Source organism: Protopterus annectens, chromosome 7.part0, assembly GCF_019279795.1.
Source record: "Protopterus annectens isolate FY-2018-M chromosome 7.part0, PAN1.0, whole genome shotgun sequence".
Taxonomy (NCBI): Eukaryota; Metazoa; Chordata; order Ceratodontiformes; family Protopteridae; genus Protopterus; species Protopterus annectens.
Genome location: NC_056739.1, coordinates 1,418,474,878 through 1,418,487,820, shown reverse-complemented (window position 1 = coordinate 1,418,487,820; position 12,943 = coordinate 1,418,474,878).

Below are 12,943 nucleotides of genomic sequence, written 5' to 3'. Positions count from 1 at the left end.
AGTGAGATTTTCATTTCTCTTATCATTCAGTGAACATTACCTGCAAGAAAATTGAGTATGCCAGAAGAGTTTAAGTCTGTTCTGCCAGACAGTACATATACAGGAAAACATTAATAAATGAAAAGGTCACAGCTGAACTAATAGTAGAGATGTCACATTACTAGTCTTCCCTGACATTTTTCTTAACAGCACAATATGGATGTGCCATAGTTTGGGATACAAATGCCATTTAATTCTACGTTGTGAGCCTTCCATAAAGCATTAGTCACATAACACAAATTCTCAGCCACATAAATCAATATTTTAGTTTTCTGCATATTCTATGTTCCTCAGACAAAATATTTCTTAACATTTAAATGATTCAGAAAACAGCTTGTTCAGAAGATATCAAGTGCTATATATCAGATGTGATAAGTAATTTCTGAGAAATCTGTTCATAAGATATCATGCACACACATACGTGTCTAACCAAGAAACTGAGACAGATGATGCTAGTTTTTTCTATGAAACTTGTTAACTGCAAACCTGCAGTCTTTATAAAGCTAAACTGCAATAAAATGTGCCAGTTTCCAGGAAGCCAGCTTTCAATAAGGCATGTCTGGAATCCACTTAGAAGCTCCCAAACACTGTAAAAAAATAAAGGCTAATTGTAAGATGTAGATCCCGCAGAAAACATTTTTGTATAGTGTTAAGCTTAAGTGGAGTTGAGTGTGCTAAGTTATAGTGTGTAGATTGTTTGTCCCTTTGTCTTCCTCTGTGTAGCTGGGTAGTGCTGGCTGTAGGGTGCAGTAAGAAAAGATGTCTACCTGTACATTAAATTCTCCCATTAAGTGATGACATCTGTGAAGAAGGAACATACTGCAGTAATGTTTGCTGATAATCTGGAAGAAAAAAAAAGGATATTCATTGTGAAAGATAACAGAGGTCATGAGCTGTGACCTGTAGACAGTGCATAATAGGGTAAAAAGGAGAATTACTTATTGCAACAAAGTCAGTGCTGATCATGGAAAATCAATGAAGTCTGGTAAACATGAAAATGTTGAGTAAGCCCTAATGATTTGATATGTGAAGAAGAGGAAATAATATACAATGTGGTAAGGATTTGAAAGTTCCAGAGAAAACTAGAAACATTTTTAAATAATCTCACATTGTTATTCTGATGACAGTAACATTGAATGCTCTGAGGCTAGGCTGATTATTGTTTTAGGCCAAGGCACAGACCTCACTGTACCAGCATGATTGCTGTGGAAACATTCAAGACCCAGTTCAAAAATGTGATTCATGTCTACCTGTACATTCTCAAAAAAGAAAAAGGCAAAAAACATGCAGGAAGAGGTTGCACCTGATTACAATGTAAGGACTCTCTTACATTATTGTTTTGTAATGGGAGCATAGACTAAAACTAGGAAAATTCAGATCACTTAAATCTTTCAAACATGTCAAAGTGCTAAATTTTTTCAGTTGTTTGATTTAGAAACTCATGAGTGCAGTTGACAAAAATAGTATCTATTAAAGCAACAACTTCATATTTCATATCAAAAGGTATCTTAACACCAAAGGGCTCTTTGTTAATATAAATTGCTATTAGGCAGCCAAGCTCACACAACAGTATAAAAGACAAAAGATGATGACAAGTTTGTATACCTTCCATTTAAAATTATAGCGCTGCTTCAACTTTAGTCTGTGGTTTGATAACACAAATGACAATCTTGCGTACCAGAAGAATGATACAACACCAAAACAAACAACATAACTGACAAAGAATCCTGGCAAATCTGAACTGTCAGAGGTGCCTTTTACAACTTTTTTCCACCATGGTTAGAAATAAAACTTTCAGGTTTGTCAAGGTATGGGGCAAAATGTTGTCAGACATATGGCTGTGATGCCTTTAAGCACTAGTCAAGCAACTATCTGCATACCTCTCAACGTCCGGATATTCACAGAATGTACAGATTTTTTACTCATATTTTGGTCTGTTCTTCATAACATTTGTGGTTTTATGACAAATCATTGAGGACTGAGGTCACCAAATAATGACATACATTTGAGTTTTGGAAATCACACCTTTTAGAAAATACACAATAAAGCCAAAGTTGTTATTCTATCAACTTTCTAAGTTTTTAGGAGGGTTTTGGTCAGTTGCCTGTCAGGACTTGCAAGATCATGCAGACACTCAGGTCACTCAACCTCAAGTATCAGTGTGACCCAGTCATAGTTCATGTGGGTGTGAATGACCTGAGACATAACTCTCTGGACTATTTGAAGAAACATATGATGGATCTCTCTGAAAGCATGTCACAGGTTGCTATAAGCCTCATATTGGACAGCATTCCACTCTCACCAAGAATAATAACACAATACAAACAGAAAGTGATTGACTTCAATAATTGGCTTAGCTGCTGGTGCCATTCCAAGAATATCCAGTATTTGTCAGCCTGGGATGACATCATTGGCAGATCATGCTGCTTTGCCAGAGATTGTCTGTGTCTGTTGCTGCTAGGCTTTCAAATATTGTTCAAGGCATTAGCCACCCTCATAGTTCCTTTTTTAGGCAGTGCCAAGCCAACAGACCTACCAACATAACAAATTATTCTAATGCCAGGCTGAAACTACTGCTGCTCAGTGGTTGGAGTCTTACCAAGAAACTGCACTCCATGGAAGCTCTCCTCGCCCTGAAGAATGGTGATGTCTGTGCAGTTACAGAGATGTGGCCCAAGGCTGCAGCCCAAGCACCTCAGCAGTGCAAGGCTACAATACCTAGCATGCATTCAGACCGCCTTCTGAAAAGGAAATAAATGAAAAGAGGAGGTGTTTCCATCTGCACAATAGACAATCACACCTCTAGATTGGTCAAACTGGATGACTTGCTTGAACTACTCCATGTCCAGCAGACCATAGACAAGACCCCTCACCTTATCATCATTAGCTACAGTTCCTCATCCATGAACCAAGAAAACCACTCTGTATACCTGAAGTTACTAGTATCACTTACCATTCAGCCCTGCAAACTACTCATGGGTGATTTTAACTACCCTCCTTAAACTGAGAAATGTATATAACCACTAACATGCAGCTCAGAGATTCCTGGACTTTGTCAATGAAAATGCTCTGGAGTAGATGATCTGCACTCCTACCAGAGGCTCAAATATCCTTGACATAGTACTCAGAAACATGGGTGAGCATTGCATCCCCCAGTGTAATGTCATAATTGGTAAGATCGAATCATAAGTTGATTTCTTTGAAATAAATTTAATGGTCGAACACCCATCAATTCCTAAAACCCTACAGCATTTTTCCAAGGCAAATTACCTTCTGTTAAGTGACAGCAGATGTAATTTTAAAGCTCACCCTGACCCCAAAAACATGGAGGCTTTGCAGAAGTATACGCAAATTCCCTGTACAGCTACTTGTACAACAGCATAGACATTCCTATCTAAAAGTAAGTAGGAAGATGCACAACAGAGAAAAAAAAAATCCCTCATTAGTCTCAACAGACAAATCAGAGAATTAGTCAAGTCTTCAAAAGCTAAATAAGAGACCAAAATTGCCTCCCAAGCAAAAGATAACCACAAAGCATTTTTCAATTATGTCCAAAATCTTAAAGGAAAAAACTCAGCAATGTGCTGAGCTTGCTGTAGATGGCTCTGCCTATACTGTCTGTTTCAAGGAAGTGCAACTGAGTATTTGAGAGCAATGGGTTAAATACAACAAATAATAAAAACAATAAAAAACGTATCTAAACACCTCAAATAAAAAAAAAACCTCACTTGTTTGAATACAAGTACAAATAGCAGAACTTTTGGAAATAATCCCTTCTTCAATGCATATCAATATCTATTTATACTCAGCCAGTAAAAATAGAAAACCTGCTGACTGATAAATTCAGCTAAACTTTCAACCCTCATCACCATCAGTCACTTCCCATGAAATACCCCTTATCATTCCTTTGCCTATTATCACAAAAGAACAGGCCATCACTGCACTCTCTAAAGGTAGAAATGCAGCATCAATGGGCCCTTATGGAATTCCATGGTGCCAATCAAATAGCTTGAATTATGTCCCACCTAACCCACTTGGATCGCTATTTAACAACAGTCTCCAGACAGGCTTTGCCCTAGCAGAGTGGATGACATCAGCTGTCATCCCTCTGCACCAGGGGGGACACCATCAGCAGACATGGTAAACTACAAATCCGGAAGTCAGTGTACCCTCATATGCAAGACTATGGAAAGCATAATCATGGACGTGATTAACAATGACATAGCTAATCTCCAGAATCTAGACCCAACCCAGCTTGGCTTCATCAAGGGCAGGACTTGCCTGTTCAGCCTGATGGACTTCTTTCAGAAAGTCACCAAGGTCACAGATGAGGGTAAGACAGTACCTGTTGATTATCTTGACATGACCAAGGCATTTGACACAATACCTAATTGGGTGTTATAGATAAACTCATAAAACTGGGTATAAACCTCTACGTCACCAGATGGATAGCCAATAGTCAAAGATAGGGCACATGTTGTTACAGTGGGGGAATCCACATCTAGCAAGAGACCTTTCAACAGTGGAGTATCACAGGGCTCAATTCTGGGCCCTCTTCTGTTTGGATATACTTCTCAGATGTCAAGGCAAATGTAAATGGTCTTTGACTGACCAACTCTGCAGATGACTGCAAGTTAGCTGCAAACATTGACTTCCCAAATGATGTTGAAATCCTGCAGGAAATTCTGATGCAGACTAATTCTTGATGTAAGAGTCATGCACTCAAAATTTTGGGAAATCAAATACCTCTGCAATTTACAACATTGATAGCACCCCTCTAAGAATGGAACTAGTGGTGAGAAATCTAGGTACTCAGATAGTAATCTGAAGTTTGACCATCATGTTTCCACACTCATGAAGAAATCCTTCTATGTGGCTCAGCTTATAAGTAAGGGCATCCAGATCTAAGGATGGTATAGTACCAATGTACTCCACTCTCATTAGACCAATAATTGAGTATAATGCCCCCTTTGGAATGTACCTTGCCAGGCACCTGCAACAGTTAGATCATCATCAGAGGTTTCTCACCCAAAAACTGCAGGGTATAACCAACATGTCATATGAGAGCCAATTAAAAGCCCTATCACTTTATTCAGTTTCCTACCGATTACTGATGAGTGCTCTATGCCTGACCTATAAGACAGTCTCTGACCTAGCCCTGATGGAAATGTTGCATATTCACAAAACTTACTGCTTGAGGTTATCCTCTCCAAAGACGTAAACCTGATCTCTGACATGAGTAGATTGTGCTGGAGAGACAGGTATGTGTCCTAGAGATCGCCCCTCCTCTGGAATAGGCTTCTTATTCACATGAAGCAGAGCCATTCCCTGACCATCTTTAAGTGCAGTCTGCACCAATGGATAAGAAATCACAAATTTACCCCTAGGGTGGTGTCCATATCCCTTATGGACAGAGGCAGTATGTAAAAAGTAAAAAAAACCCACTGGTTGACATTTGTTATCTTTCCTCTAGGGATAGAAAATTGGGTAAAGTCTGGGTAAGTCTGACTAGGCTTTTAAGGGCTTTTGAGCCATTAGCCTAGTAATTTCTTATGAAGCTATGTAGGTATATCAGATGTGATTGAGAAATGTATTACGCAACATGGGTGCATGGTGGTCAAAGTTCAGATTACTACTGCATGCTTTAATATTTGCCATTCTATTGTTCATGTACATTGTCTTAACTTTCATATATCATTTGGAGCTTTTCTCCCTGGGCCTCCACTGAAAATGGTTTCTTGACTCAGTCGGACTTTCCTGGTAAACAAATGTTAAATAAAATAAAAAAATAAATAAATAAACATCTTGCTGAGCAGCAGAGGGATTTCAAATGAAAAGCTGCATGACATGGTTACATACTATACAGAAAATCCTGAAATGCCTCTAATGGCTGAGGAAGAGAATCATCTCTGTACACCCTTAAGTCTTTGTTGTGAGCCAAAACATATTAAAGCTATATCATATACAAAAGGTTAAGGAAGGGAATAAAACCCCAATACAAACAAGAAAACATGAAGAATACAAGATTTTATTTATTAAAATTAATGAAAAAAGGAAAAAGTATACATACTTTTCTTGTCCCATTTTTGATTAAAAGAAAATGTAAATAAAACACATTTGATTAAAGAATGTACACTTACTTTCTAAGTAATTTGGGAATGATAAACTTTTGAAGTGTTGGAATAAAGATAATTAAAATGTAAACAATGAAAAGCCTTGGAATCATTCAATGGCAATATATATCTGGGTCAGAAAAGGGAGTTGTTTTCCTTTAACATTGAAAATCTGACTGAAAAGTTGACACAGAAGATGGGAAAACTGTTTGATTCTATGTGCAAGGAGCGAAACAAAATACATAAATAAATAAATAAATAAATAAATAAATAACTCCAAATATGTTAAGCTATTGGGTAATCATTTATGTTATTCCTAAGATTCCTTCTGTTATAACCATGGTTTTATTCAATTTAAACTTCTTTAAACTTAATAAAAACATCTTCCTTGGGATTCATTAACAATCATGTTAGTGCAATGAGCAGCAGAGCTAATTGAGTATGCAAGCTGCTCATCATACCTACATGGATACAAGTACCTCCTGTGGCCACCGATAGAGTTCTTGGCCATGAAAAGGGGCATGAAAGCAGCAGCACATAATGCAAACAAAACAAATCCCATATAGGGAGTGCTCAGGTAAGAACACATGGTGTATTCCAGATGTACAGGTGCACAATACAGAACAATGGTAATTAAAATGAGAGAACTGGTACAGAATAATGTGTTATAAAGATGTGTGACTGTTGGAGAGGGAATATGTTTAAAGTGCACTCATAGCCAGTAGATAAATATAAAGAAAGTTTATCAAAAGCATGTTGGGCATAAAACCTGTAAGACTGATGTAATGATAATTAGTGCGAATGTCAATCCCATAGATATGCACATTATTAATAACGGACATGCTGATAAAGGCTGTGGACAGAGACATAAAGCTGCAGTGAAACAAAGTGGAGTGAAGATGCATATCAACATGTATATCAATACATGTTAATTAAGCGACTGACTTGAGACAGTTTGCAAGGAAGGACTATACATTATGGGATGAATATAGAGAGTGCAGGTAAGGATGTATATACAGGTAATTGGTGTATGAAAGTTGACTTCATGGATGTATCATTCATCTCACAATGTATAGACAGGAACAAAAGGATGTTATAGCAGTAATGACAGGTAACTTTGAAATGGACATGTGTTTGCAAAGAAATGATAATGGCAACATAAGTAGAGGGTTTCATCACCTACAGGCATGTAATAGGCAGAAAAGCACTGCATAGTTATATAAAGGATATATGGCAATCTAATAATAAACAACATACATAAGTGACCAATGTCAAGACTGAGCACATGACATGTCAGGAGTCCAGTTTTGTCACTGTCGATTTTCAAACATGACTGACATACTAATACTGGGCATGCTCACATACAATTACAGGGAAGTAACAGAACAGAAATTAAACAGCAGCAACAGAGTAGAAAGTGTTGTAACAGAGGACCAGTCACATTTTCTAATGGTCTATCTGCAATCTATAGAGTAAGACACATTTATGGAATCACACATCTGCCATTAAGCCATAGAGTGCGTTGGAAACAATGGCAGTATTAAAGACATGCCTGGAGGATGACATGCAATGCAGATCATAATTATCTTGTGAATAGGTAATGCATATGAGCAAGGCTTGACTTAAGAAATATTTGCATCAGGTCCTTTTAGAACACATTCCCAAACAGATATCAGGGAGATGTATAGCAATCATGGGTACCATAGAGATATGCAGATCGGTCACCTAAGCAAGAATACCCCAGAAGGGTATACAGCACTATCATGCTATATAAGGTATAATGACAATCTACCTCGTATGAAAATGCATGAAAAAGTTGGCCCTGTGAATGTGTGCATGCTACTGTAGGCTGGCACATTTGTCTGACCAATGTTACCACATTTAATCCCCTGCCCTATTATACAAGGCACTCTCCAGAACCCTGTATTGGCTGCATGTGCCATGTCAGGTGGCAATGAAGACTGTCACAAATAACTGAATTGAATGTGTGTGTATTTACATAGTAAGTATGTATATAATATGAGCAATCATATTTAGTCAGAATGCTAGAATGGAGCTGCACATGTTACTATCCACACAACACTGAGCATTGCAATATGACTTATTTCTTGACAAGGAAGCTATTTCTGTCATGTAGGACACACACTGTTCCAGAGGCCTATCTGTGTAAGTATGCTATAAATGGCAACACTCAATGCACCTGCCACAGAAGTACTCATAGCATGACATGTCCTGAATACATATTTCACTGCCATGTAATCACAGCCTGTCATAATATATCATTGTCCAACATAAAAATGGATAGCAATAACTAGATACAATGGTGTCTATGTAACATCAGTACATTCTTATAATTTTGACCTTATCAGGAATTGGACACCAAGCAATGTGACCTTGCTGACTAGTGACATCTGGATGAAACACAAACGCCACAGTGAAAGTCTTACAACTAGTATGACAATCCAACTATGCTAAATTATTACATCATCTATTTGAGTGCTAAGCGTCTCTGAGATGAAAGGGGTCGTGGAGGTCTGTCACAATGTAAATGGACACATCAACACAGTTGTACATCAGTCATCCATTACAGTATAAGGACCAACAATGCTAACAGGCAATGAATTTGAATGTAGAACAAATGTGCATCTGGCAGCAGATAACACATTACATTTTAAAAGATGACTGCACTATGGTTGAAATGTTACTAAAAGTGTGACATAATGTGGTTATGTGAAAGCATTACAACCTACTTTTTCATGGTATGAAGGTGAAGGACATACCCACAGCCAAACTCCAGCATCCTACATACGTAGTTACACAATGCAAAAAGCACATTATCAAAGTCACACAACACATACAAATGCGCACTCCAAATGTGATACATTGCAGGTGTGTTAGTAGTATGCAATCACTGCGTGGACAAAATTTTATTTTCCCTGCCAATACCAGGATTTGCTAATGTCACAAAGTGTCACTGTAATTCTAGCCCATATTTAGAATTATACATAAAGGTGGTTGTGAGGTGGCCAGTGGTATATGACACCAATAGTTCAGACTATTGAAGAAGTGATGGAATCAAGCCACCAACCTTTCCACTTACAACAACTTTACAGCACATTATCAGCAGCCAGTGTCACAGAATAATGAATGCAAATGAGACATATAGCCGCTATGGAGGGATGACATCAGCAGTGTATTGCAAGGAGATTTATCTTGTAACAGTAGCCCTACAGCCAATCAGTGATTGTAAAAGTTGTCACTACGTATGTGTGTAAAACATTCATAACAACATTGGCAGTCACACTTACTGAAATTAAGTACTGCTGTAGTTGAACAGCCTACCTATTTATACAATGTAAAAAAATAGGCTCAGACATGCTGGGATCACAGGAGACATCTGACATTTAAATAGCTTCAGTTCATTTGGAAAACAATTACCTCAACAGTGTGTTGAACCATAGGTCTAGGCAAATAATATAATGTTGTAATTGTGTGGTCTTATTGATGCCACACACAAAAAGTGTAATTTGAAGAATGAAAACATACCCCCTCCCCACTTAACAAATGTTCACATTAATTTCCTCTAAAAACAGTAACTAGCTATCTTTCATCTCATGACACTGTCATTTTAAGCATTAATGTACAAATCTGTTGGCATAGTATTGCCTAAAGAAGCAACATTTATTTTATGTAATGCATAGAAAATTGTAATCATTACACTACAATACATTACAAACAGTATACATAGATACACCCTTGTGTAGCAATGAAGTTTTGGATGTCAGAGAAGGTTTTAGGGGATGGTGTAGTCATCTTTGAGTTTAAAAACATCCAGAGTATAGGCTGAGCACATACTAAATATACACTGTAAGCAACCTCACAAATGCATACACAGTTCTACCATGTTGGGTATTAAACTTATTTCTCATTTATTTGCACAATCTAGAGAGTACTATATTTGCCACAGGAGAAGTGTGATTCTCAAGGGCGATACTTCGATTTTGTATGGATTGCCTCATCAGTGTGTTTCATGCAGAATGTTTCCATAAGAGTTGTTATAAGGAAGTTGTATACACATTAATATGCATCCTCTGCAGAGGAAAAGGAGACATCAGTGGCCATTACACACACATACAGGTTTTCCGTGGCAGGGGTCAAACCTCCAATCTATCTAGTTTTACACAACCTGGAGAGCACAATAATTCTCACAAATGCCACACAAGATGTCTGACCTTCAGGAGAGACATTTCAGTTTTGTCAGGATGATATCAGTGTGTCATAGAAAATTGTATTGTAAAAATTTGGATAAGAGAGCTCTGAGAACAGTTAAATGTGTTTACCTCAGGAAAAGTAGATGCACCTCCAAGGGGTACACACAGTCTTACACACATGTCTCTCCATGGTGGGCATTGAGCCTTCTACCTATCCAAGTTGCACAGCCTAAAGAGCCCTGTATTAGTCATTAGAGGCACAGGAGAAATTTGATTTTTACATGATAGATTGCACTTTTGTCAGGATCACCTCATCAGTGTGTATCAAGGAGGATGTTACTGTAAAAATAGGGATTATTCTTACAGGAAGTGGATACACCACCAAGTAATACACACATTTTCTCATGCAGAGAGACACACACCAACACATGAACAAACATCTTCCATGTTGGGTATTGCACCTCCTACCTATCTAGGTTACACAGTCTAGATAACAAGGTACTAGTCGTAACCACCACATGAGAAGACACACAATACCACTATGAAACTGGTGTGTGTGTGTGTTGACTTTCAGCTTTTCCCAGTTAGGAGTCACCACAGCGGAACTCCTGTCCGATCATGATTGGCAGGGAATTTTTATGTTGCCGAGTTGCCAGCCTGATGCCCAACCTTCAACGAAGGCACGCCCGTTCATGCTCACACCTACCTGCATATCTTTATCATCACTCGACCGCAGAGAGGACATGCAGACTCCACACAGAAGGTGCTCCAGCTAAGAATCGAACGGGGGAACCTCTTGCTGTGAGGCGACAACGCTAACTGCTGCACCATTGGAATATTTATAAAAATCTATGCATTGAAGGGATAGTATTATGTATCCCAGGTTGTGCAACAAAAGCATATGCGTGCACAGGACAATGTAACATCACTATGACTGTCACATTTAATGATATACTTTTATAATGCAATGTAGATACTGTCCTTACTGAACATTGTGCTACTGCAAGGTGCATGCATTCCACATAATGGGAAGATATACACATTGACTGTTGCCCACCAGTTGATTGTCAATCAAATATTGTGTTGACATTACATCAGAAAGATTATGTACTTGTAATGTTTCATACTTGCACTATGTGCATTGGCAAGATAAACATACAAGCTTTAGATAGGACAGTACACTGCAGAATGACAGTAATAGATTTGGTGAGAATAGGTTAACCAAGCTTGTAACAGAGTACAAGTGTAAACAGTGTAGAATAAACATTACTATACAGTAATTAATTGGGTGAGTTAACATCATTCAAAATTCATGATCATCTATGGACAACAGTAACACAGACATACAAATGTTGTGCAACAGAAAACTATAATTCTTTGATCTCTTTTTTTCTAGTACTCTTTAAATGCAGCACTGCTAATCTGATTTTTGGAGCTGATAGCAGAGTGTTAGCTTGTGCATAGTCATATCTTGAAATGCTGAACTTGGAATAGTAGTTAGCTGTACTCTATGCTACTCTGTGCCAACCTCTACACAAAGATCTTTTCAAGACAGCATTCACAATAGGTAGCATGCAGATAAGCATAGCAGCAGGTTAATGATGTGTTAAACAAAGAGGTTTAGCCAATGTTTACAGAAACAGTAGTCAGACAAAACATCATGAAACATTTTGTCGGTCATACGTATTCAAACCTTTCAGCATGCCAATAAGTAATTTAGACCTTAGTGTTATCTTAGCACAATATGTAGAAACTTGTATTTTTGAAAATTAATAGCTGACAGTGGATTTCAGGAAACATGAATGTATGCAATCTTTATTACCTTATTGACCACAGTAATGCATATATCCACTTTTTCAGCTTGCTTAAATTTATAGCAAACTGAATAAACATAGCTTAGCATTGTGGTGCAAAGTGAGACAGAGTAATGCAGATGAAGACAATCAAATCCAAAGGTATCGCCATAAGCTATGTACTTCCATTTAGCCTTAGTTGCATTTGTTGCACAGTGCCAGATATTGCAAAAATGCAGAGATCGAATAACAATGACACAGAAGAAAGAAAATACATTGACAGGGTGACATAGAGGCAGGGACAAACTAAATTATCACTGACAAAAGATAATAGCTGCTCAGAACAATATATAGCCAACAGGTAGACCTAAATTACTGAACCAAGAACACTCATTAATACTTAGTTAATGGATGGAATAGAACCCCTGAAAAAATTGTATACATTTGAGCATTAGCTCATCACACAACTAAGGAATTACTATTTCACGACATTAAAATAACACTATTGAGGCACACTGAAAACATATGGAAGAAGGATGAGTGAACAGAAAGAGTTACAGACAGATACAGAAAGGAATAGTAAAATATGTTTTGGTGGAGATGCAGGAACATCTGTATGCTGTCTTAGTCTTATTTCTTAAATCATTATTAATCTGCCATGCTTCGTACCATATACTGATTGCAATAGGTACAAATTAGGGCTAGGAGAGTGCAATAAACATGAAAACATAAACAAGATATGGTTGGCTTACTAAATCTACCTGTTGGGATGCAATGTTTTTGAAAA